Genomic DNA, 25,380 nt, shown 5'->3' on the forward strand with positions numbered 1-25,380 from the left:
AATGTGTATACCTGAGAGTGCCTGTGTAGAGCTAACCTGACAGACTGGAGTGTCTGGTACCAATGGGGTTTTTCCCTTTAAATGTAATCAGTGTTAGTTTCGGTGAAAAGGAGAGATCATTGAGTACTATTGGACCGATAGAAAATCCCCCAAAGCTGGCAGTTAGAGGGTTAATGTGTAACTCTATCAGATTTCCGAGCGCTCGGTATCAATAAAAAATGTTCGACAGCGGATGATCGGCGCGGGATTCTTCAGTGCTCGCTCTCTCAGGCGCACTCCCTCGGTGTCAATCGCAGCTCCAGCAAACGCCGGCTCCCGGACAAGTTCAATCGATTCTCAGTGCTCTCCTCCCAGTCGCGGGCATCGATCCCCTCGCTCTATCTCCAATGGTTATCACTAACCTTATTAAGGATGGGCATCTGGAAAGCAACATTTTTCCGAAAACCGGCGCATTTATAATGTGGTCGTTTTTTAAAAAAAATAAGAGCTAGTTGTCTCCAAAGTTCAGGTATATGGACTTGGAAATGGACAGATTTTCCAAATTGAATGCAATCGGCAAATGTCTCAGAGGCAGAGGGCTGTGTGTGCCTATCAGAGGGAGAGGGGAAGTTGAGTTCCCTTTCAGTTTTGCTGTGTTACATGAGTTCGCGTTTGCGAAGTTCAGCAGTCGCTCTGGTCAAGCCTGTGTATATTAGCAGCTGGTTGTGTTGTGTGTGTCTGTGTCGTATATCTTCCCCTCTCGCCTCAATCCCCGATTTCTCTCTCTCTCTCTGTTCTGTGTGTGTGTGTGTGTGTGTGTATCTCTCTCTCTGCTGGTCCTGGGAGCTGCAGACATCAAGGCTGGTTGCGAGGGGGGAGCCGTAACATCAGTGCCCTGGCCATTCACTTTCTGATGTTGCACGACGGGAAATGCTTTGAATACTTGCGACATGGCCGCTGGAATTGATCGCCAAGATTGACAGCACTAACCATCGCCTTCACTTGTTTCACACAGAATAGCAAGGTTTTTTTTCCGGCAAACCCATCGGCAACTTCTGCCAGCGATCCGGACCCCCACCCACCCTCCCCACCAGCCCCCTCTCCATGGCCTGGGGAAGCTCCAGCTGACTTTCAGCTCTTCGTTTCAGTTCTTTTGTTTTTTATATATATATAAAAATTGGTTTCAAATTGTAAAAATAACATTAGACACGTCTAACGACACGGGATAGCAAGGAGCTGCTTCTCGCCAGACTGGCTACTAAGGTAATCGGGCAAAACCCCTTGTGTTTTTGTTTGTGTGTGTGTGTGTTGCTTGTTGTGTCTAGCGTCCTTTGCTCGTGTACATTTCTACGGGTTTCTACTTAAGGGCTGTGCTGTGGCTGGAAGCTGTATTTTTTTCCCTGTTGTTGTTGCGTTCTGGTTAGGGTCAGTTTGTCCGGAAGGGACAGCGCGCAGTGAGGTTGTTCCGTCCCCCACACCCCCCCCCCCCCACCTCCATTTAACCATTTATAATGTGAAGAAACCATGCGAGTTATTGCAGATTGGAGTCTTTCTGTGAGACACACATGCAGGAAAGAAGTCTCTCTCTCCCCCATCTCCTACACCGCCCCCCCACCCCCTCACCACCACCACTCCTCACCACCCCCTATTCTTTCCCCGTCCGCGATCCACTCTCCATGCCAAGCCGCACGCTTCAAAAGGCGATCGTCCCCTTTCAATGGGATTCAGAGTTTGTCCTCTCTGGGGTAGGAGGGACGGAGGAATCCACACACGTTTCCAAACACAAATACAAAAAATACGATTTTCGGAAAAGCTGTTGTTTTTGAAAATGATAATGTATGACATCATTTTGAATTACTAACATAAAGTTTTAGTTGATATTGAACTGGCTATCTGTCTTTAAGCATATTAGCAACAGTTCCCTGGTATATAGGGGCGGCAATTTCGACTCTGTCCACACAGCGGTACTAGATGTTAAGCAGCGTCTGTGGAAAGGCTTAGAGTGCAGAATTATAAAGTTGCAATCTGGACTTTAAAACGCTGTCTCATGTTCATACGTTCATATTAAAGCACTGTTTTTATTTTGTTTATAAAAAAATAAAGTTTATAACGTCGCCACTCTGCGGTTTTACCCACTCCCGCCTTCGTGTGAGATAATCTCATTTTTAGTTACTTCTGTCTGGGGAGGGTCATGCAAATTGATCTGAGAAGAATGCACAAGCACGTAAATTAAAATAAAACAGGCATCCAGTGACCGACCCATAAGGAGACAATACCCAACCTTTCCATATAGCCCGCTTCCTTGGCGCGATCATCCACTTCTGTCAACTAAAAGGGCCAAACGTGAGTCGTAAAATTTACTTTGAATCAACAGTGATAAAATATTTTCGGATAAAAGATGCAATGCAGGACACCACGATTTTTTTTTCAAACTGTGTGGACAGCGATTAGATGACAATAACTATATTGTTTAGAAAGTTTTCTGTTAGGTTTAAACGCTACTTACTTTTTAAAATCAGAATATTTGATTTATTTAGATTTTGTTTGTCTTGTATCATATCTTTAGATTATTTTAGTTTTAATATTGCATGCACTGGCATACGTGTTTTTTTAACTTTATACTCTTCAAATCTAATAATTTGGGTTCTCCTTTTTTCTGTGGGCCCAGCCGATGACGTCGTCGCTTGTTATGCGATTAAAGTACCTTTTTTCTCTGAAAAATTTAAAAATGAACTGTCCTCCTTGAATGACCGTTCGGCGTATTAAGTGACAGGAGAGGGAAAGCGTTAACTGGTATCTCGAAATGGGACATTGCCTGTTTAGCAGTCAGAAGCTTTGATGTTATCGATCTGGTGATAACTGACCTTCCTTTATTCACACTGTTTTTGGTTGGGGAAAGGGGACGAAAGGGAAATTTGAAATGACAATTAGTGTTGTGCCTGCTACTATTTTGTCTTGGCGATGGGCTGGAGTTAGGGGGTGGAGTAGGGGGTGGGGAAGAAAAAGAGAGTGAATGTGAAAGTTGCCTGGGGAGAAGAGATTAGCTCTTTCTGACTCCTGGGTCAGGGGTGTTTCCCAAAATACTGAGTCAAAACTTTCGCCAGAAATAAAAAAAGAACTCGCGTGTTGAACGGAGATAAGCAGCGTGTTTAACCACACCACATCTGTTTAATGTAAGGTTTTAGAAGTGATCTGTAATATAACATCTCTGCTATTTATAAAACATAACGCACACGCTGTTTTCAGAATTAAAGTTAATGCACGTAAGAATTGTCATCTTCGAGTGATTTTGAAATGTAATCAAAACGCCCATAGTGACAAGGCTATACCTTTCTGTACACGGCATAAGTGAATATTTTTCTCTTTGTGGTATGTATTTTTGATTCATAAATGGAGGTTAATAATAGACACAAAGGTAAACATGGCGTTGAAATTATACCGGTGAATTGTTAAATACATTGAACCTATATGCTAGTAATTTCAGCAGATATTGAAATGTACGTATATATCTACACTGTATCTGCTGAAATGACTGAGAATTTATTCTGAATAAGTAACCCTTGCATTCTGAGTCCTGTAGAAAATCTTTACACGGCACATGTACTAAACAACCCTCATATGTTAACAACAGCCTTTAAAAAACATATTTAGCTATGATTGTGTTCATGTGATTTCTCTGTACAGCAATCAATTATGAAAATAGATTTTATTAACCGTTTTCCTAAATTGTTTAGGCACACTTCATTTAATAACCATTCTTCGTTATACATAATGCAAGTAAATCTGTAAGGCTATTTGTAAAACAATACCCCAGCTAGTCCCAGTGTTAGGGAAAAGTTGATCTGGTAATGGCATTTTGTTTTGAACAGCTGTCTGACTTGTTGCTTGCTGTTAAAGTAACTTCCCTCATAAGGTATGGTGGCACTGAAGCTGAAAGGAGGTCCAAATGGCACATTTATAATTAGATTGCAAATTCAGCAGATTGTGCCCATACTACAAGGCTAAACTGCAATGTCTGGGATCTCAATAGACGCGTCTTAAAAAGAGACTCCACTCAGTCTTGGGTAATTCTCTTTTCACATTCTTCAACATCTATAGTCAAACGCCGTGAACAGCAGGGACAGTTGATTAAGACAGTATATATTTCACCTAATAAACACCTACGGAGGAGCTACGAGGCTAAAGTTTGGAGTCAACAGCAGGAGTGTGATATTTAAATTGTTGACTGACATAGACTATGTAACTACGATATGCCATGTTCTATATGATATTGTAACGAGGAGTGCAACTTTAAATTATTACAGGATCATATACTTGGAATCTAAGCATGCTTTGACAAGAAGATTGAAATGTGTTTCAACATACCGTAGTTCTTTTGGTGAAACTGTATTAATTTTATTTTACAATTTTTAAGTTTTATTGTGTGACAGGCGGAATACCTGCTGGATATTAGAAGAACTAATAAAAACTACAGACAAAGTTAGACATTAATAGTAAAGGAAATCGAGGAACAGCTCCAAAACTAAAATAAACAGTGAACAATTTTGAAATGATTTTAATTCTCCCAATGGACGGCTGAGTTGTATTGATTACCGCTGGCTACCGTCCTGTTCAATCAAGGTCTTTTTCAAGTAATAACCTGGTTTCGCATATCATTTTAACCGGGGTTTCTTCAGATTTGTTATTTGACCTGTGATCATTTGCAACTCAACCTGGATTTCAAAATTTCATACATTTCAACCCTCAGCCAAACTGCGGTATATAAATATTGTTAAAAAAAGAGCACAGTGCAACCATTCTGAATGAGTTAAATTGCAACAACATCATTACTGTTTGTCCGAGGAACTTGTCTAATTTAAAGCACAAATTGAACGTAATGAGAATAGGAATCAAAGGTAAAATTGGAGCGGGACCATCAGCAAGACGCAGTTTAATATCCTCGTCATTTTTACATAACATGAAATACTGAATAATTTAAAGGTGATGGGAATTAAAAGGACAGTAACCTTTTGAAGTTTGAAAGTTAAAAGTAAGCTGCTAAAGATATTCATTATTAACTAGCAGGACATAAACTAAAGCCCCTTTGTTTTTGATTTCTGTAAATATGTCGACTTAATCATTTGCTAATGTCTATAGCTTCTATATCAGATCAGAGATCCTGGATTAATTGGACTGTAAGTGCGCATTTAGTAAAAACTGCGATTCAAAAATGACTTGACCCACCATACCGCTCCAGCTATTGGTTGGGTTATTTATCATGATTGAAAGTGAATACTTTTACTGACAGTCACACGCGAAAGTCGCACTTGGTTAAATTGGGATACGTTTAAAATAATTAATGTCATCTGATGGGGCCTAGTGCATGTCAAATTTATAAGTTAAAGTAAGCAAATTATACAAATTTAATTCTGCAGAGGATGGGGGAGGGGGCGTACTTGTTCAAAATTTAAGAAAGCTTCGTCCAGGTGTGACATTTAAATCGAGTGTCACCACTGAGCTGAACATTTCATTCCCCTGATGCCCACCAGCATTTCTAGGGTTAATTGACTTTCTGCACCGCTAGAAAATAACCCTGGACCCACATAATCCAGGCTATTGTGGGTTCATTTTACTGCAGTTAATTCAGATCAGACGGGTAGGTTTGCGAGTTGCTTTTGCGGTGTTTACTTTGAAAATATTTTCATAGTTTGAAATATTTCACCTGAGCTGTACGATCGGAGTCCATAGTTCTCCTCCGGCACGCCACCACCCACCCCCTCCTCCCAGATTCCATCCACAGCCGGGATGGATTCTCCCTTGGAAAATGCCCGAGGCTCCTTATGTCACAGTGAGCTTTAAGAATTGCAGGTACTATGCAACCGATTCATTTTCCTTTGACGGAAAAAGTGGGCCCCACCTCTGTGCATCCCGTAACGTCTTTATCTGCTGTGCCCAAGCAAAGAGCGCTCACTACTATCCTTGCCTTTTAACTGAACGGAGATGATGGTACAAATTAGATCAGTAAGGGATGGAAGGGAGGAAGAGGGAAAAGAGAGAAGAGGGGCAAAAAGAAATAGTTGAAACAAAATGGATAAAGGGAAAATGCAGCATCTTGATGGACACCAAAAAACACGTTGAGGGGGTGGGGAAGGGACAACTAGGGGACAGAATTACACGAAAATAAAAAAAAATAATTTAAATAGAAATATGAAAACATTAAATGTACCGCGGGGAAAGAAGATGGTCCGAAAAGCACTTCTCTCTCTCTGAGTCATGCTGTTCAATTCTAATGAAAAAGGGAAATGTGATCAGATTAAAAGAGAATTGACGGCGAGAGTGGGCTGTTAGGCGGGGTTAGGGTTGGGGCTCGCACTTCCTATCACAGTGGCTACGAGTCAAAGCAGCAGAGCGAGTGGGTCTGAAAGGACAGTGTGGTGCCGGGGCTGTTCAATTCAACCTCGTCTAGTCCACTGCAATCTAGCTTTGCAACGTCCGAGATCTAAACACAACACAAAGATTGGGCAACCCAAGTTCCATCACATAGATACAAAAAGGAGAAAACACTGCTGGAATACAAAGTTGCAGCTTTAGCTTTCCCCCCTTAGAAAACTACATGAAAACGCTGTCATTTGAGAGCCTTTTTTTCGAAATTTAGCAGGCACTCTTATGTAGTGTTCTGTGTGTGATTTTGTTCAGGGAGCAGCTCAGAGTTGGTGAATCTTCGGCGAATTTTCACACCCCCACCACCGGACTTGCCGAACACTCAGGAGGAGGGCGCGTGTGATTTTTTTTGCCAAGATTCAGTCTAATGCAGTCCGCTATTACAAGCCACAGATCCGTTCAGTCTGCAAGCTCCGGAGAAGCATCAGAAACAGCAATCTGGGAATTGTAGCAGGCAGCAGAGCCATTGAAAATACTCTCCAACTGGCCCCTGTGTGTTAGGGAAATAGTCATAGGCGACTCTCTATTGCTGCCTTCTCCAGAACCAGGTCATAAAGTTTGGAAAAGTACACATATTTTATTGTTGTGAACTGAAGCAAACCCCCCAATCGAAAGTGCAAATATTTTGGAGTTTACAGCAACTAATTTGATTTTTTTTGCCAATAGATTCAGCTAAAAACACAAACATTATGTTATTTGTGTTTCAAGAGATATTGAAGTTCAGGCAATTTTCAATACAATATTAATAATGTATAATAGAGGAATAGGCGCCAGCTCTTTGCGTTTTTTTAGTTTTCTCTTGTGAGAAAATGCTCTGATGCCTAACGACATGATCAAGCCTACAAGACTCATTCCTAGAGTGTAATCAAAAGCAATCATCAGTTTATATGTAATCCAAGTTGCTTCTATTCTACTTAATGGTTTGATATTTTTGTTAAAACTGTTGAAATACAATTGGAGCAACCTTGACTTCATTAGCATGTGGAAGTAATTATTTGCTGACAAATCATATTTCTTATTAAACATGCAATGCTCAAGTTTGTAACAGAAGACTAATCATAAGCAAAAACATTAGGTGCACCAATGGAATAATGTTTAATTATTTGCACTCTAGGGAGAAAGTGCCCATTTCTGAAGATGATTTTCTATATGTGTGTGTATTCTTGACATGATGCAAATATGCTTCTATAATCCTCAGAGAGTTCAATAGTAATTAACAGACAGATCCCAAGGCTGCACCTTGTGCACGCAGTCATACAGCTGCATTTAAAAAAAATCTACTGTGTTTAGGTAGCATTTAACTTCTTTGCCTTATTTAATTTGTAATCCAATGGAATATATTGATTTCATCTAGATGCATGATATATATTATCCAGTTATTGACCAAATTTGAGGGCCATAGCAGTAAACTATTGACCCAGTGGGTTGCAGAGTGATTAAGAGTGTGTTATAATGCCTCAATTTGTAAGCTGGGCATATTATTGCACACCTGAGGTCAATTCTGTAAACCTAGGGACTAAGGATTTAGTTTATAGACTGAAAGTTGTGGTCACTATTATAACTGGACTAAATGTTTATTTTGAGCTGGAAATTCTTCAAACTGGTAAAGGCCTCAAAGTGTGAATTAAAGCAATGAGTAGCCTCTTTTTTGCCCACAGAAGTCACCAACTGTCGAATATTGTCTGTGGATGTTAAGAGGCAGCGGTGAAAACTATTTTTTTCTGAAAAGGAATAAGCTTTCCACGGTCCTGATTAGACTTTTAACTGAAGCATCTTGTAGAATGAAATATAGTGACCATCGCTGTCACTGGGATTTCAGTAAAGCGTAATGCTGATTGCAAAGGATTTTCACAGTATTTTCATTTGAAATCCTTGGTAGTACTATAGTTATAAATCTTGCTTTTCTAAACACGTTACATTTGGAAAGAAAAAAATGGGGCTCTTTAACTCTAGGGTAAAATACCAATGGTTACAGGTTAGTTTGGAAGTTGGAGCAATTTCAGATGATCAGTTAAGCATATCAGACAAAAAGCATATTGATGCAACATTAGATATTTTGGCTCAAATCTGATTTTTCTTCTTGAATATTAGTATCAAATAAGCAGGAGACAACACAGGTGTTATAACCCAGGTGCATTTCATGCCTGACAACTTTCTTGTCATTGGGAGAACATTTCTAGGGAAGCCTACCTCAATATGCCATCCAAGGATTGCGATTGTATCTCGCAAATAGCTGCACTTGATAACTCATTAAGCAACAAAGTCATGAGTGAGTTATGGTTACTGCTATGAGTGAGACATAGATTGTATCCAATAGCACATTCTCATGTGTTCTGGTTCTAGTACATGGCAGTTGAGTGATGACATATTTTTCCAGTATTCTCCCCTCCTCTTCCACTGACCACACCTGATGGAATTTGACTTTTTAGGCACCAATCAATCTTAATTATCTCATTAAATATGTGAGTGGTGGCGGGCAGTTTGATCATGAAGAGTATCGCTGAACCTGATCCTCTTTTCATACAGTGTCCAGAGTTTCATTGCCCAGTAGGGGTCACTGGATAGGTACCAGAAGTGAGAAATGAGAGTATATGAAGGATTTGATGGGGAGTGCATTTCTCACCACCAGCCAAGCTACTTCTTATTGCTTGATTGAAAGTTCTGGTGATGAGGCATTCTGCCATGTGACTTTGACAATCTGCTCAGGGAGCTATCTGACAGGATCCACCATCTCCTTTGCCTCAAGGATGTTATGTGCACACCACTGACTTGTGGACTTGTGGTCTAAGGTGTTTTTCTGCACAAACTTTTCTATGAAGGATAGGTGGTACAGCTTGGTCCAACTGCTTGGAGCATTCTGTGGTAATGTAGCTAGACTTATCCTTCGCAACACCGGGGACAGGTAGAACCTCAGCACGTCATGATACTTGGTAGTTGCATACAGAGGGTCTACACACAGCTCGATGCAGTTGCACACAAGATGGCCATCAGGATAAGGTGATGTTGGGTATGTTTCTCCCCCCCAGCCCCACCGCCATCCAGAGCTTTATACACCGTGTCCCTGTGGACATGATCCATACTTGACTTCCAGATAATGGCTCTAGTGATGGCTGCGACACGTGATCGGGGTATGGGTCACACCTGCATTGTATGCAGCAACACTGAGAGCATCTCACACCTGATGACCAGGTGCTTACCCACAATGGAGACCGAACGTCACTCCCATGTGCCCATTTTCTGCCTCACCTTGGCTGTATGTTCCTCCCAGTTTGGCGCATGCCCCGGGCCTCTCTGAACCTTATTCCCAGCACATTCAGGTGGTCTGGTCTGACAGTGTAGGGAACAAAGGATAGGTCAGCCCAGCTCCCAAAGAACATGGCCTTGCCCTTGCCATGATTTACTTTGGCTCGCGAGGCCAGTTTGAACTGGTTGCAGATGCTCATCAGTCTGCACCCTGACAGCAGATCTGAGCAGAAGACTGCAACGTCATCCATGTACTGGAAGGCCTTGACCTGCACGCCTTTGCTGCCGAGAGAAAAGGGGAACCATCCTACCCCATCTCACCTGATCGTAACATGGGAAAAAGTTTGGGAATTACTGCATTGGACAACTGCAACATCATCCATGTACAGGAAGGCCTTGACCTGCACGCCTTTGCTGCCGAGAGAAAAGGGGAACCATCCTACCCCATCTCACCTGATCGTAACACTGGGAAAAAGTTTGGGAATTACTGCATTGGACAGCAGAGGGATGCCATTGTTTGATTCTGAGTGGCACATGTCTCAGTCCTGGACTTTTATAAGATAAGCTTTGCTGCTGGGCCCAAAAAAGAATGCTTCCATCCACCAAGAGGGGACTGTCACCCGTCTTATGCCCGGATCCTTCCTGATGGACTCAGCAAAAGGTTTTATGCATCACACAAACAGGACAGGGGAGAGAGGGCAGCCCTGCCTGACCTCAGATTTAATTGGAAAGCTTTACGATTCCCACCTATTGATTGAAACTGCACTACTGATGTCTGTGTAGAGCAGTTCGATCCAATTGCGGATCTCCCCCCAGCTCGATTTTGGAGAGCACACTCATCATGTAGGTGTGAGATATTCTGTTAAAGGCCTTTTCCTGGTCCAGCCTGATGAAGCATATGTCCACCCATCTGCAATGCACATAGCCTAGCGCTACTCAGGGAAACGATTGCCTATCAGAGATCATCCTGCCGGGTACAGCGCAGGTCTAGTCGAGGTGGATCACCGACTCCAGAGCAGACTTGACCCAATTGGCAATGACCTTGGACAGAATTTTGTAGTCCACTTTCATCAGTAAAATCGGCCACCAATTTCTAATTTCCTCCCTTACCCCCTTGTAGATGAGGGTGATGGTGCCTTTCCTCATGGATTCTGACATGCTGCCAACCAGAAGCACACTCTCGTAAACTTCCAGCAAAGTCTGGGCTGATCCAGTCCCACAGAGCTGAATAAACTTAGTCGGTAAGCCATCGCTTCTAGGAGTTTTACTCATTTCGAAGGACTTGACGGCCTTTGTCAACTCATCCAGAGTTAGGGCTTTGCCCAGTCTCTCCCGCTCGCTGATGTCTAAGACCTCCGGGATAGAGGACAGGAAGGACTGGGAGGCCATGCTGTCTGTGGACTTCACGTCATACAATCCAGCATAAAAGGATTTGCTGATCCTCAATATGTCAGACTGCAATGACTTTACTGAGCTGTCTTCTTCCTTCAGGCTGCTGATCACAGAGCTCTCTCTCTGTGTACCTTTTGGAAGAAGAAATGTGAACACATCTCATGCTACCCCGGGAACAGACTCTAGCCTGGAAGATGATCCTGGAGACCTCCGAAGCAAAGAGCGAGTCTTGCTGGCTCCTCACCTCTTGGAGATCACTCTTGATATCGAGCCCCATCGACTATAGCAGGAGCAGGTTTTGCATGATTTTCTGGAGTTGGGACATGTCCCCCCCGAAATATCTGTGCCACCGCATGCTGTCCTCAAAGTGGCTGCAGTAGGGAAGACGGTCATACACCTCCTGGATTGTGCCTTTGCAAAGAAGATCTGGAAAAAGATTCAGTGGTTTTGTTGCGGTTCACTCCAAGCAGCTCCATAACACAGGACTCTGTGCTCTACAGGCTGTTCCCAGGGGGACACACTGAGACAAATATCAACTGCTGCTGGAGGGTCATCAACTCAGTGAAAAAGGCTCTTTGGTTTGCCCAAAACTTGTTTGTCTTCCAGTGCAAAAAGTTGTCCTTGATCCAGTGTTGCAGACTGGCACATTTAAAGGTCAGGACTACTTGCTGAGGGACACACTACAGCTTGGGGCAGCCATGGCAAAGGTTCAATGGGGAAAGCCCTCCATTTAAGGCCTTTTAGCCATAGTGCAATGAGGGGCTGGAAACTGTGTAGAACTACTCAGACTGTATGCTGGACATTGAATGTATATAGCAAATGTCACATATGTTGCAACTGTATTGAGGCACCAAAGAGTGCAACATGCGCAATGGAGAAAAGTTGAATATTATTGCACTTTCCATAATGACCATTTTGAATTGTTTTGGAATGTTCTTTTAAATATTTAATAAATATAGTTTTTGAAATAAAAAGTGAGAAATGAGAATTTTCTTTCCCCCTCCTTACCGCAGGGCATATTGCTAATTGTAGAACTCTCCTACTTCCCCAACTGGGATCAGATAACTCAGAACAGATCTGGGATTGAACCTTGGATTTACCTTGTTTTGAATAGCTCAATGCAGCTCTAGGTAGTGCATTTACCCAGAGGCATTAGGAATCTGGAAATTACTTTTTAATAAACTCGCAATAATGATGCTAAAATCATTAATCATTCAGTGTGAAGATCATCATGCATTAATGCCATGGAGAGATTGACAGCTAAAAGCTCTCAGATTGATTAGGAATATTCTTGAACATAACAGTATATGCAAGTTGTGAAAATAACAGATATGTAGGAATGATTTGAAACCAGCAGTCTGGGTTCTAAATATGGTTATAAACTGCATTGCAGATTACAACATTATTTGAACCTTGTTGAATGCATTGCAATTGGTCACAGTAACTCCACTAATAAGCTCCATGTCCCTGCACTTTGCAACTCTCCTCTTAACTCTCTGAACCCTCCCACCTGCCTCGCTACATTATCCCCAATTCCAAAAGCCTCATAAAAACATGTTTCTGTAACCACACCTTTAGCCAGGTCCCCTAACTTTTCTCTCAACTTCTGTTTACTTCTGAATTTCCCCCTTCTGAAACATTTTGGGATATTCTTCTCCATTAAAGGTACTGTGTTGGAGCAAATTATAGTTATAAGGGTTACATTCGCATGAGAAATAATTGGCACCACATTTTTGAACTCAATCTATACAAACTGAAATTATTGGGTGTCTGTCAAATTTTAATTAACCAATGAACTTAATTTAACCATCCCCACTGCAGTATAAATTAATGGCTTAACATATGCTGATATATGCAAAAGGAATTTCCATCGATTTCCAACAGATTGACTAGGCCTTGTGGATAATAATCACATAAAAAGTTGTTGTGACATGGCTGACGAGGTTTGTTTAAGACCTTGCCCTGTCACTCAAATTAGCATTTAATAAGTGCCCTGTTAATGGGCTATTTATCATTGCTTAAACAGATGTGCTGACTCCATGGCCAGTGTGATCCCTCTCATATAATGTCATATCTTATGCATCCACAAAAATGCTTGACACCTTAACATCAGAGTGCATTGAACTATATCATTAAAATTAATCGGATACTGCTGTACTCTATGAAAGGGAATCCCTGGAGCAGCATTTAAAAAATCACTGTCATTTAAAAATTCTGTTACCTGTAATGATATAAGTAATATTTATCGGAAATTCCATTGTACAGAGAGGACCCTTTGACCTCTTGTGTGACATAAAGTACTTCAACACACATTCAGGCTATTAGGCAGTCAAGTCCCCAGGTTGCAAAAATATTTTGTCCCATCAACAGCTTTTGGTTGTTCTTTAAAAGTGAATGTACCTCTCTGGCTGTTGGGCCAGTTAAAATGTGTTTGCAGTGAAGTTCCTGGCTTCAGCTGTGCAAAGAGAGCAAAAAAAATAATGTACATAGTGAACATTATTCATCTGATCTTGGTCTGCACTTCCCTAAAGTCTTAGTACCTCTGACCAAACTCTTAGTCATTTCTATGGAAAATTGTAAAGTATTAAAATATAACTATATGCCAGAAACTTGCTGTTTGTGGTTAGTATGTGAGCCCTTACGCTTATTGTATGAAATTTGCAGATGAGTTCTCCCTGGTTTCCTGGTCAGTATTTAACCTGCAACTAATATGATTAAAAAGTAGAGATTATCTGGTGGTTTTCTCATTGCTGTTTGTGGGACCTTGCTGTGTGCAAATTGGCTACTGTGATTCCTTCAACAGTGCCTACTCTTGAAAAAAGTACCTAATTGCCTGCAAAGCACTTTGTGCTGAGGTCTTGAAAAGCACTTTTTAAAATGTAAACCTGTTTTCTTTTTAATTTTAATAGTTTCAATGTTAGCAGAACAGACTTTCCCACTGATTTTTCTCTAACATTAAAATATAATAGGTTTTTTGATACAGATGAGTGGACCTCTGTGCATATATGAACATGCAAAGAGCTGTGTTCATTTTTTTCTGACTAAAGAATAATATGAAACTGGCAGTATAACTCATGTCTGTTGATCCCTCATTATTCAGTGCAGGTATTGGACTCAAATTGGTACCTACACTAATAGAAGAAACAATTTTGTATATAAAATCAAACAGAAAATTATGTTTTCAAGTATGCAACACTGGAACAAGAAAAAAATCCAATTTGTGTGCTGGTTTGACAATCTGACATGTGTGCTGAATTGGAGTAGAAAATTATGTAAACACTTGGGGAGTGTTTTCAGTTCAGATCTCAGTATGGTGTCGCCTGGACAATTTGCCACTGGCAGCATCCAGGTTGTACTCTTGTCACCGCCGACAATGTAAAGAATGTAAACTGCATGCCTCTTGCGGAGTCTGGGAACCAAATACCCATGCGTCACTAGAGCTGCCATTAGAGACAGTGTAAAATTCATCGTTACCTCCTTATTGAACCTCCAAATAAGCATCACAGTGAGAGCCCAAACAGGGAGCACAGTGCTCATTGGTCTTAGGTCTCTCGTTTAGAGTGCAATTTTCATGTCAGCTTTAACCACACCATAAAAACAGCATTACTAAGCTGTCCTAGAGTGCAACCACAAGTGTAAACAGAGGGCGAAGGCTAACAGACATTGTTCTAAGCACCAACGCTGAATCTGTCAGTGATTTATTTCACAGAAACATTTTCTGAAACTAACACTGTTCCACGGAGGCAGACCTTGCCTCTTTGGCATTAGTGGAGCTCAATTTATCAATACGCAATTCAGCTGTTAAATAAAGTTTAAATGCTTCCCTTTACCACAGTAAAGGCCCAGCTTTCAATCTAGAATTCCAACCAATGGAAACACTATTTGCACTTTTATTAGTTTTACTGTTTCTCCTTTTATTTGTTGTAAGTTGTAATTTTAGGAATTCACTGAAGGTATTTGGTGATAGTTATTACGGTTGAGTTCTGATAAACATACAGCGAATATGCTAAGGCATTGTTAGCTGTATTTTAATGTTAAGAGAGAAGTGATTTGGTGGCCTGGTGTTCTATGCTTACATCAGGTATGTGTTTATCTGTGGTTGACTGTGCTATGTATCAGTTTGCATAGTTTTAAAAATTTAATGTTTAGGCCTGGAATGTTAAAAACTGTGCAGACCAACACTTCACACCTTAAAAAGGCAAAGCCTAGCTGCGGTATTTTATCCTGTTGCTGTCTTTTGAAAGGAGTAGAATTCAGTGTTTTCAGGCATTGGAATGCCATTTGCTTTATTAAATTTACCGTAAGAGCTAGCTCTAATGCTAAAATAATAAAAACAGACGCATTTTCCTCATAAATCCTATCTAAAAATATAATTGTGCCTGTTGGAGCTTTGCACCACGTGACTAAATGATATATTGTATCTAATCTACATATCCTTGTACGTCTCTAGAAGCTAATAAATTCCTTCAGCAATAAGATTTTTTTTAATAGTGCAAAATGCATTTTCTTTCTTCATGAGCATTCCACACATCATAGTGTTAAATAATTCTATTAGCAGATAGTTTATTACAATAACGGGGGTGGTTGTGCTGGAAGCCCTGTATTGACAGAGTCCTATATTCTAAAAGCTCAACTATAGTTTGTACTTTTGATCCGTCCTCAGTTCCCCAACACCACCACAGGGCCTGAATATTCCTTCAGCAATCTCCCAAGTAAAATTGCAACATCATATCATTGAAACAGTTTAATTTTGTTCAACTGAATATTTATTGAATTTTTAAAACACAATCTTGGAAACTAATTTTAAAAAGAAGTATTCAAGTTTGTTTTTAGATATTTTAGTTGTGTTTCCATTTGTAAATAAAAAAAATACATTGATATATTTTTCATATGTATGAGCCATATCATATATTAAATATTAAATATTTTAGTTTAAAAAAAGTTTTACAAAAAAAGTCTATAGGGTCAGTCCTTGTGTAAACTTTTGTGAAGAAGCAGTTGTCTCTGAACATTATAATGAGGATAATGGGGGAAATATATTGTAGCAGTTAACATTTCAGAACATCAAATCAGGCAGAGACAGACACAAGAGATGATATTGCACAGATACAGCATTGGGAGATTATTCCTATTGCATTGGTTTAAAGTTGAGATGGATAATGTGGCTAAGCATCCTGATCTATTTAAACATGACACTCCAAAAAGAAAATAAAGCCTTTGCCATGTGCACATTTGAGTGATTAAGATGGGGCTGGTTACCTGCTGGATTTCATTTCAGTGTTACCAGGAAAAGAATGATGCCAACCTGTCCAAAGCTTCAAATAAATTATTTTAAAAGTACAGTTTAAATGCTACAAGATAATCCACCATGCTTTCTTTAAAAAAAAACCCGAATAAACTAATAAAAATAGTTTCATGTCTTCAGCTAAATGCTGGAATCTTTTATGTTATGATTATTTGCAATTATATTTATTGCTTCATATTTAGCCTAGTATAATATATATATATCTTAAAATGCTGATTTTTGTTTTAAGCTCATCATAATGTGTATATTAAGCACCAACACTGTAAAGTTTATGTTAAATTCAGTATATTTAGGTTGGAACGATAGCTGGGCTAAATTTTAACATTTAATTTACAGCAATGTTGGTTCTGATGCAAAAAAGAGCAAAAGAAAAGTTCTGGGAAGAAAAGTTCTATTTTCGTTCTTGGTGTTAGCCATAGTTTTACAATTATTTTGTGCAGAAGGAAAGTTTTTGATATATTCCATTTTCCATTTAAAGGTGCTCATTAATGAGTTGAGAGTTTTTTCTCCATGGCATTCCAAATTTCTATTTTGGGCTCAATTTAATTCATCTAGGGCAAGAGGTCAATGATTATCTTGTTTTTCTAATTTTAATTATATTACGTTTTGCCAACAATATATGAATGGCCATCTTCTCCTAACACACAGCTTGAAAAAAAAGAGATGGGGTTAAAAATATTTTTTTCAAATCAGGTGACCAAAAAAGAAGCCAAGTATCCCACACCAGCCTGACATTCTCCCGCCCACACATACCTGCAACACTAACTTCCTAGTGTCTGGACAGGAAGGGTTGAAAATACCTCCACTCCAGCTGCTGGTGCAGAATCTGCACTTGTGTCAGCAATCGGGTCAAACGGCGTTAGCGCAAACAGTGTTCGCGTTGTTGTGCCAAGCCAAATATTTTACCCACTGGGTCTTCAAGTGAAATGAGAAGTTTTAATTGAAAAGAAATATTTTTGTTTTCTAGCCAAATTTTGTGTGGTGGTTTAGTGACTAGTAGATAATTAAGAGCATATATTCTTGGTTAACCCCTCCGAGACTAGTGCAGCTGACTTCCCTGAGAAGCTAAACAAAAACAAAGACTTTTTGTTGTAACCACAAATGAATGCAAATCAAAACAGCTTCACCCAATTCCCCAAGTTCTCCCATCATTTATTGATAACTTACATTTGGGTACAGATCCAAGTACAAACAGTCTTCTAGTTTCTTGTCCACATTTAATGCGTGATCCTAGAGAGTGGGGCTTATTTTAACTTTCTGCAGGGATGGGGAACAGATAATTGTCAACTGGTCACTCATTATATAGTCTACTGGTTTGATTAAATGGAAAACAACATTGGGTGGGGTGTGTAACAGGCAACTACTCCACAACGATCCATCCCTGCGATCCCCCCACCCCATCTCCGGAAAGTTAAAATAACCTCCCAGGTCATTTCATTTGACAATAACAGTTTCATATATGAACTACATGCCGTCATTTGCTGACATTCAAGGAGCTCATTATCCAGCAGGAGTCACTAGATAGTAATCAAGAGTGAGAATCCCTCCAGGTTTTTCTTTACCTTGGAGATGGGTATGGCATCCTTTTCCTTATGGTACTGCACTAGCAACTTTAATATTATTAGTTCATATCCCACCATGGCAATTATGAAATTGATTTTGGTAAATCTGGTAATTTATGTATCAGCATTAGAGCAATGAAAGCTGCTGAGGTAACTAATGTCTTCAGGGAAGGGAACCTACACACCTCTATCTGATTTTGTCTACACATGACTCCAGTCTCACACGACACAGGTAAATTAATGATGGACAGTAGATGTTATCCACATCCCAACAACAAATTAAAAATAGTTACACAGATTAATTGTGAAGACCAGGGATCTGAGCTAGGATATTTCTCAGTTTTACCATAAGAGATGCACTAACACATGGAGCTTTTGGGATAACCTGAGACCAAAAAATCCAAGCTTTTGCATCTTTTCCACTACTTAGGGTTAGATGCAGAACATGATCTCCTTAAGTGAACTTGAAAGAGGGCCCCACAACTTGATGGTTGACATAATGACATCATTGCTTTGCTACTTCTATCTGTTGTAAATGAGTTGTTCTTAATCACTGTTTTAGTTGCATACATTACTTTGGGTAGTGGGGAGCATAAGAAGTTTCCCACTGCATTTACCTGTGTTATACCTGATCTGGGAGCTTTTGATGTTGACACTGGGCGCCTGAAACATTTAGAGTGCAAAATGTTCTACTCACCAGCATCAGACATAATCGAGAGATGCGTTGTAAATGTTTGTACTGCGGTTGATTTAATGCCTGCTGCAGCTCAGATTTTTCCTGCTGAGCAAGAGAGTAATAGAAGTTTCATACTGGACTTCAAGTGTGGATGTTGCAAGAATCTTCCTGAGTGCCTAATTCACCCTCATAGCTCCTCCGCCTTTCAAAAGTGCCAAGCCTTTATATTTGTATGACGGAACCATAACCAGGCACTTTGTTGCCAAATCTGCTCATTTTGATTACAAGGTGGATTTGGTGCCACTGGATACCTGTGTGCATATAGAATAGTGGTCAGTTGGTACAAAAATGATGTTGCATTTTGGAAGTTCTAGTCAGTGCCTTGCTTGATGTTAGAAAAGCATGAGCCACTAATTCCTGTTCAGTATAGGGTTACTGCAAGGTTGCCAGATTTAATGTGGTGGGCATCTTACGCAGCCATTGAATGGGATGCTCCTTTTGAGGTAGCTATGATGACACTTGATTGCTTTATTTATTACCATTGAAAGTGACCATGTAAAATAAATGGTTTGCTGAACAGATTTTAAGTGTGTGACTTCCAAACCTCGTTAAAACTGATCGCTGTCTGTAGCACCAGTTGCATGCTCATCGATGCAAATATTGACTCCTGAGCCAGCACAGAAACTGAATAAAGCAACTCAACTCCTCTATGAGAGGCATGTCAAAATGAGAAAAAAAAATGCATCAAAGACCACCAAAGCAAAAGTAATTGTTGGAGGAAAGAGAGAAAGCAGTGAAACCATCTGGTTTATGAAAGAGAATACAGAAAGAGTACTTGTGTATTCCTGTTCAAGTCACGGACATTAAAAAGTCAACAGGTTTGGGTATTACTTGGCAATGTTAACAAGTAAGAACACTTTCCACATTTCAGTAAAGTTCCATACTTTGTGACCAGGTGTTGAGAGACACAATTCTGATTTATCTTTCATGAACCAGATAAAGATTATTGTACCTAAAGCTGTGTGAATGGACTGTTTGGGATGGAGAGCATTTCCATATCAAACAGCCGCATGTGCGCAGCAGTACAGTAATTAAAATGCAGCGGTTTGGGCTGTCTGTACTGGCATTGAGGCAGAGTGTTGTTGAAAGTGAGTGCAGTGTGCAGGCGGTTACCCTGCTGCATTTTTCTCCAAATACACTTATAATTTTCTACAAACATTCATGCCAGTCCACGCTCTTCTGTGGCTGACTTGCTTACAATCCAAAACCATTCAGAGTTGAAAGTATTTTTCTCTATCAACCCTCTCATTGTGGGTTTGTGCATTGACTATTTTTATTCTGCTTGTTTGTATTTCCTTTAGCTAAAATGAAAATTAGATCGTTTTCTGTTTGTGTTGAAAGAGTTGTTTCTTTTTCACTTGATTTATTCCCCTTGAATTCCCCCTCCCCATTTAGAAAGTACCCAGTGTGTTATCCAATTACTGTTACTGGTGTAAGGTCTGATATCATTGCTATTATAAATAGTCTGTGTCAGACTCACTGGTTGAAGGAAATCAGTTCTTGGTTACTTCTTGAAGAAAGGATCTAAATGTTATATTTAGTGGCATGAATTACATCTATTTGAAGGGCACTAACTGTGCAAGATTTAAAAATAAACAAATAAAAACACTACATACATAATATATAAATACAGCTTTCTGCTTTTATCCAGATACTTTATTTTCATTAGGTTTTTTTAAGTTAGTTCCTGTCTCTTATTGCTAAAAAAATGAATTCACTGTGGTGAACTCATCAAATTGTATTTAAAACTTCCAAAGTGATTGTTTTCGAAGTTTTGAATGAAAATTTGTTGCTACAAAATATTGCCCAATGTCTCTTGTTTCAACAAATTGATTCCCAACTGAATCTCTGTTATAATTAGCAGAGGAGTTTAGTCTGTGACAAGAACTCCTCTGTGTAGTTCCCTTAGTGCGTGGTCATGACTGCTGGCTTTATTTTCCAAGTGGGGGATGTGTTAGCAAATTAGTTTCAAGATTTTTGCCTTTACCTTCAAATCCTTTCATAAACTTGATCCACTCTATCTCAGTGCTTTCTCCATCCTTAGGTTGAGTTTCCTTGTTGTTCCTCACTCCATTTGCTGCACCAGTGGTGGCTGTGCTTTCAGGCCATCCATGCCCCACACTCTTTCCTTAAACTCCATCTCCTTGCTGCCCACCTCCAAGCTTCTGAAACCTCCTGGAACCTCTTCTTGTGGTTAGTGTTGTTATCCAACTCCCCCGGTTCTATGTTCCTTCTTTTCTTTCCTCTTGCTTGGTGACCATCATTTTTCTGTTGCCCAATAAAGCTATCAGAAATATTTTAATATGGGAAGCCTTAAGAAATGTGTGTTGTTGCTTGTATGACTTGCCTTTACTCTAACAAGAACTAATATTATAAATAAATAGTACATATTTTTTGTTAACTAAAATGACTTGAATTGCTTAAATGATGTGTGCAGAGGGTTTACTCATCATCTGTACCTGAAGTAGTATTGCTTGATGCCTCAAATGGAAGACTGCTCTACTTCCCAGTATTGCTATTCATGTGAGTGCAAAATTCAGGAAAAATATCCAACTAACTCTTCTGTGTAGGCCTTCCCATAGAAAATGGGAACAATTTGATTCTAGCCAGGGTTGGAGTGTGTAGTGATAATTGTATCATAATGCAACCTGCAGGAGACAATTCTTTTTAATAATGTTTTATGAATATTATTTTTTGAACTAATTCAAAGTCCTTCACATGGAATGATTCAGTAAAAAGTAACATTTTTATGATATTGTGTCTAATATTGGAGTTAGCAATGGTACTATCATGTGTCTGTAGCTGCTTTCCTGTCAGCCCAAGAGAAAGAGGAACACAGATTTCCTTACTTAAATTTAACGAGTGTTTTGCTTCTTTTAAAGGGAATTGCTCCATTTGTCTATGCGTATGATTGCTCCCAATCAACTTCTTTGTGCCAGAGATGGGGGAGAGAAGGAGTTTGTTAACCTGATCTAATATTTTCATGCCTATGAAGAGGCTGCACAACAATAACACCTTACCATCAAATATCGTTTTTGATATAATACACTCGCACACCTTACTGAGGAGAAATGAATGCAAAGTTTGAAAGGAAAATTAGGAGAGACAACTCAGAGAATGGTAGAAGATTTGATGGTGGAGTGGCGGAGAGCTTTGAGAGACAGACCCAGAACATATGTCAAAGATACTTGAAGGTACTGCTATCAAAGAGGAACAGAGGGAAAGAGCATGCACAGGAGGTTGGGGTCAGGGCAATTGAATGGCACAAACTGAGATGCAGAAATAGAGGAGGCTGCTGAGGCCATAGAGAAATTTCAAAATGACAGAGGACTTGAATTCCACGCCTTGGGAGACTTGGGCTGTCAACGGAGACTGACAAGGATGTAGGATTGGGCAGGATTTATGTAGAATGTAGGTGGCAGAGTTCTTTATGAGTTGGAATTTATGTTGTTGCGTGACGTTGTGGTCAGCTGTCCCTTGATTCGAGGATGTTGTTCACTCGGGTTGCGGGTTTCTACCATGGGTCTTCATGTGACTGAACAGGCTGATTCTCCACCTGCAGATCTTTGAGCACATGGAGCAGGATGTCCCATGAGGTAATGGGATCTGGAGTGGAGGATTTGCTTCATTTTCTTTCCTTCTCTGCCACCACTCTGCCTCATCATCAAGGTGATGTGGCTGAAAGCATGATGCAGCTTGATGGACAAGTTGTGGTCACCTTGAACGTTTGGCAGCGAGCTCCTCCCAGTCATTAATGTCAATGCTGCCGTGCTTTACGAGTGCCTTTGAATAGTTTTCTTTGTCTTCCTCTGGAATGCTTGGTCATTTGAGAGTTTAGAAAACAAGGCCTGGCAGGGGAGACACTTTTGAGCCATATTGTCACAGTGTCCAATCCATCAAGGTTGATTTTGCAGGAATTTTGCCTGAATGCTTGAATACTGAATGTCTGGGAGCAGGAGAACTCTTTGCTAGAGATATGCTGGCTAAGTCAAGTCAGGTAGAGGTGGACTAAGACATGGATGGCCCATAAAAATCAAGGCAAAATGGTGGATGTCAAATCTACTAACCTTGGCTGCATGTTGAAGTCAGTGGTCTAACAGAGACATAATCAAAGGGCCAACTATTAGAAGTGCTTATAAAATGAAAGTGAGTTGAGAAGTACATTGGTCAAGTGAAACCAAGTCCAGCTGGCCAGCAAGACCCCAGATTCAATTCTCTGTGGAATTGTACCCAGCATAAGTTAGCACCTTCAAGAGAGAAGAGAGAAAACTGAAGAAAAAAAGTGGTGTAGGCACCTTGCCCAACAAGTGTTTGAACAGACTGAAAACTGAAATGATCTTATCAACGTCCTTTTTGGTGAAGAGTAGCACCTCACTGCTGAGACTTCAAAATTATACACAGATATTTAAGCCGCTACAACCACATTTCATTAAAGCTCTTTCGCTTTGCATTGAAGTTCAGCAGCAACTACTAGTTTAAATAACTTTGATATTATTATCATATTCTGCAACTATAGCAACTGGATCCTTTGGTTAAGAAGAGGCAGGCATTGTCAGCATCAGTATGATGTCCTCTAAGTGGAAAAGTTTAAAAATACTGGGTTTAAAGCCAGAATTGCCCAAGCTTAACATTAATGTACTTACATTATGTGGCATAATCCTTCCCACAAATATCCATACTCTGAGGGGCCATTTAGCAGTTACTGTGCAGCTGTTACACAACGTTTTAATTAACTCTTGCCCCTTTCCCTTAATATTGTGGTAAAACTGCCTGAAACGATCTGCACGTTACTTTTGCAGACATTGCTGAATGATGTGGAGCTGCCCTTCACTAACAGAAATGCAAATTCTTGGGGGAAACGTTATTAATGGCATGCTCTATTACAAGGGCTGGGAATAATAATAAAAGAAAAATATCATTTAAACACTTGTGTTCATGCCCCCTGAGAGTGTTTAAAATAATTAGCTTCTTTCCCCTCTTAAATAAGCAATTTCTTTTGCTAACATGTTCTGTTGGCACTCTGTCTCAACTCAGCTGTATCTGCCTCCAGGTCAGATCTGACAATACACCTATCTTATTTGTCATTGCAAGTTGTACTGTCTTGCAAGTGGGTCAGCCATGAGGTAGGCGGCAATTCACAGCTCTTGTTAATATTAATAAAGTGGCTTTTGGAATCGGACTCAAGTTGAATCAAATGCTGACCCCTTCTTTAAAAGACACATTAATCTGTTAAACACCAATGCCACAAAATTCTGCTTTACAATTTTTTGGTCTGCTTGTTTAACAAAAAGGTTAACTTGGTTAAAATAAGTAGTATAGAGCTCTGATTTTGCTGACCAGAGAAGTATATGCAGTTGTCAGTATAACTCTATACCACAGGTTTGCAATGGCATGAAGTGGGTAGAGGCTTTGGTCAGTTACCTGCCATTTAACAGTACAGCAGACATTACTGAGGGAGTTCTCAATCTGTTGTTTATAGTTAATTTTAACTGTATTTTTGTTGTAATTTTAAAATAATACATATCTTGGTTAATCCAAGCTATTGTTTAAGTATTGATTCTTTGATTTGCTGGATAGCGTTCAGGAAAGAATTGCTCCAGTTGATCCATGTGACATCACCCTAAGTGTGTTGCTGCAATCATATAGTGCTTTGGTGGGATCATATCCGGCGTACTGTGTGCAGATTTGGTCGCCATGTTTAAGGAAGGATATACTTGCACTGGAGGACCAACGAAGATGCCAGGCCACTGGCTGCAAAGCCAGCAGGAGCCTCATGTTGCCTCTTTTTAGGATCACCTGCTGCATCTTGTTCCACTCAGCCACTTGACAGGTTAGTGATGGGCCTTCCCCTGGGATCGAGGACTTTGGGGACTGAAGTCCTGCCCATCATGAGCTGCCAGCCAATGAGAGGACAGCAACTCTATTGAATGCCAGCACCACCGGGGAGGTGATGGCTGTTGCCAGTAGGCCAGCCTCTCGAGGTCTAGGATCGTTGCTGTATCCCAGGTCATATGGTGGAAGGGAAGGTCGCAGGGTGGGGGCCCCAGGGTTGGCAGCAAGTGAAGAGGTAGCACTCAGTGGCTCACCCCTTCCCAATGCTGGGTCCCTCGCTGAGGCAACGAATGCCTATGAATGAGGGACTTCTCTGGGAGCCCACAAGCAACTCCGACAGGGGGAGGAATCTTGTGGCCTTCCCCATGACGAGTTTTGTGGTAAGGGCATTTAATCGGGTGGGAGGGTGGTGGGTCAAGACCCTGTTGCCTTCCCGCCATTGCCCCGATTAAATCCATATCGGAAAGACCCATGGACGGCCTTCCCATCCTTGCCATCAATTGAGGCCTGTTGGGGTTTCTTCTGGTCTCCTAGGATTCAATCTTGGTGCCTGAATGAGGAATCTGCATCGGGAAGGGGGGTGACCTTTGAGAGCCGCCCCCTGCTGTTGCTGCTGAACCGTTTACCTCTTTACTGCACAACCCCCGCTTCCTTCCATCACTCACCTCTGGCCTGGGTTCCATTCAAAATCCTAGACCTCGTGGATGTTGCACCATCAGCAGTCACTGCCTCCCTGGGTGGAGCAGACTTTAAATAGAGCTGCCAGCCTCTGATTGGCCAGCAGTTCTTGGTGAGCGGGTCTTCCACCCCTGGGCCCTTAATCCCGGGGGAATGCCTGCTGCTGCCCTGTCAAGTTCCTGAGTGGAAAAAGGTGTCCGAGGTCTTCCAAAAGGTGACGACATGGGGCTCTC

General features: G+C 40.7%; 1 protein-coding gene across 6 annotated transcripts in view; it reads left to right on the plus strand.

Moving 5' to 3' along the window:
- Positions 1 to 1,081: 1,081 nt before the first annotated feature.
- Positions 1,082 to 25,380, plus strand: part of sox6 (SRY-box transcription factor 6) — a 724,678-nt gene continuing 700,379 nt past the window's right edge. For 3 of the 6 annotated variants that reach the window (XM_041197599.1, XM_041197600.1, XM_041197606.1), the window contains exon 1: positions 2,143 to 2,322. The gene's annotated coding sequence lies outside the window, so the exon portion shown is untranslated. The other 3 variants (XM_041197598.1, XM_041197602.1, XM_041197601.1) reach the window with 2 other exon arrangements.

The sequence above is a fragment of the Carcharodon carcharias genome, chromosome 10, assembly GCF_017639515.1.
Source record: "Carcharodon carcharias isolate sCarCar2 chromosome 10, sCarCar2.pri, whole genome shotgun sequence".
Lineage (NCBI taxonomy): Eukaryota > Metazoa > Chordata > Chondrichthyes > Lamniformes > Lamnidae > Carcharodon > Carcharodon carcharias.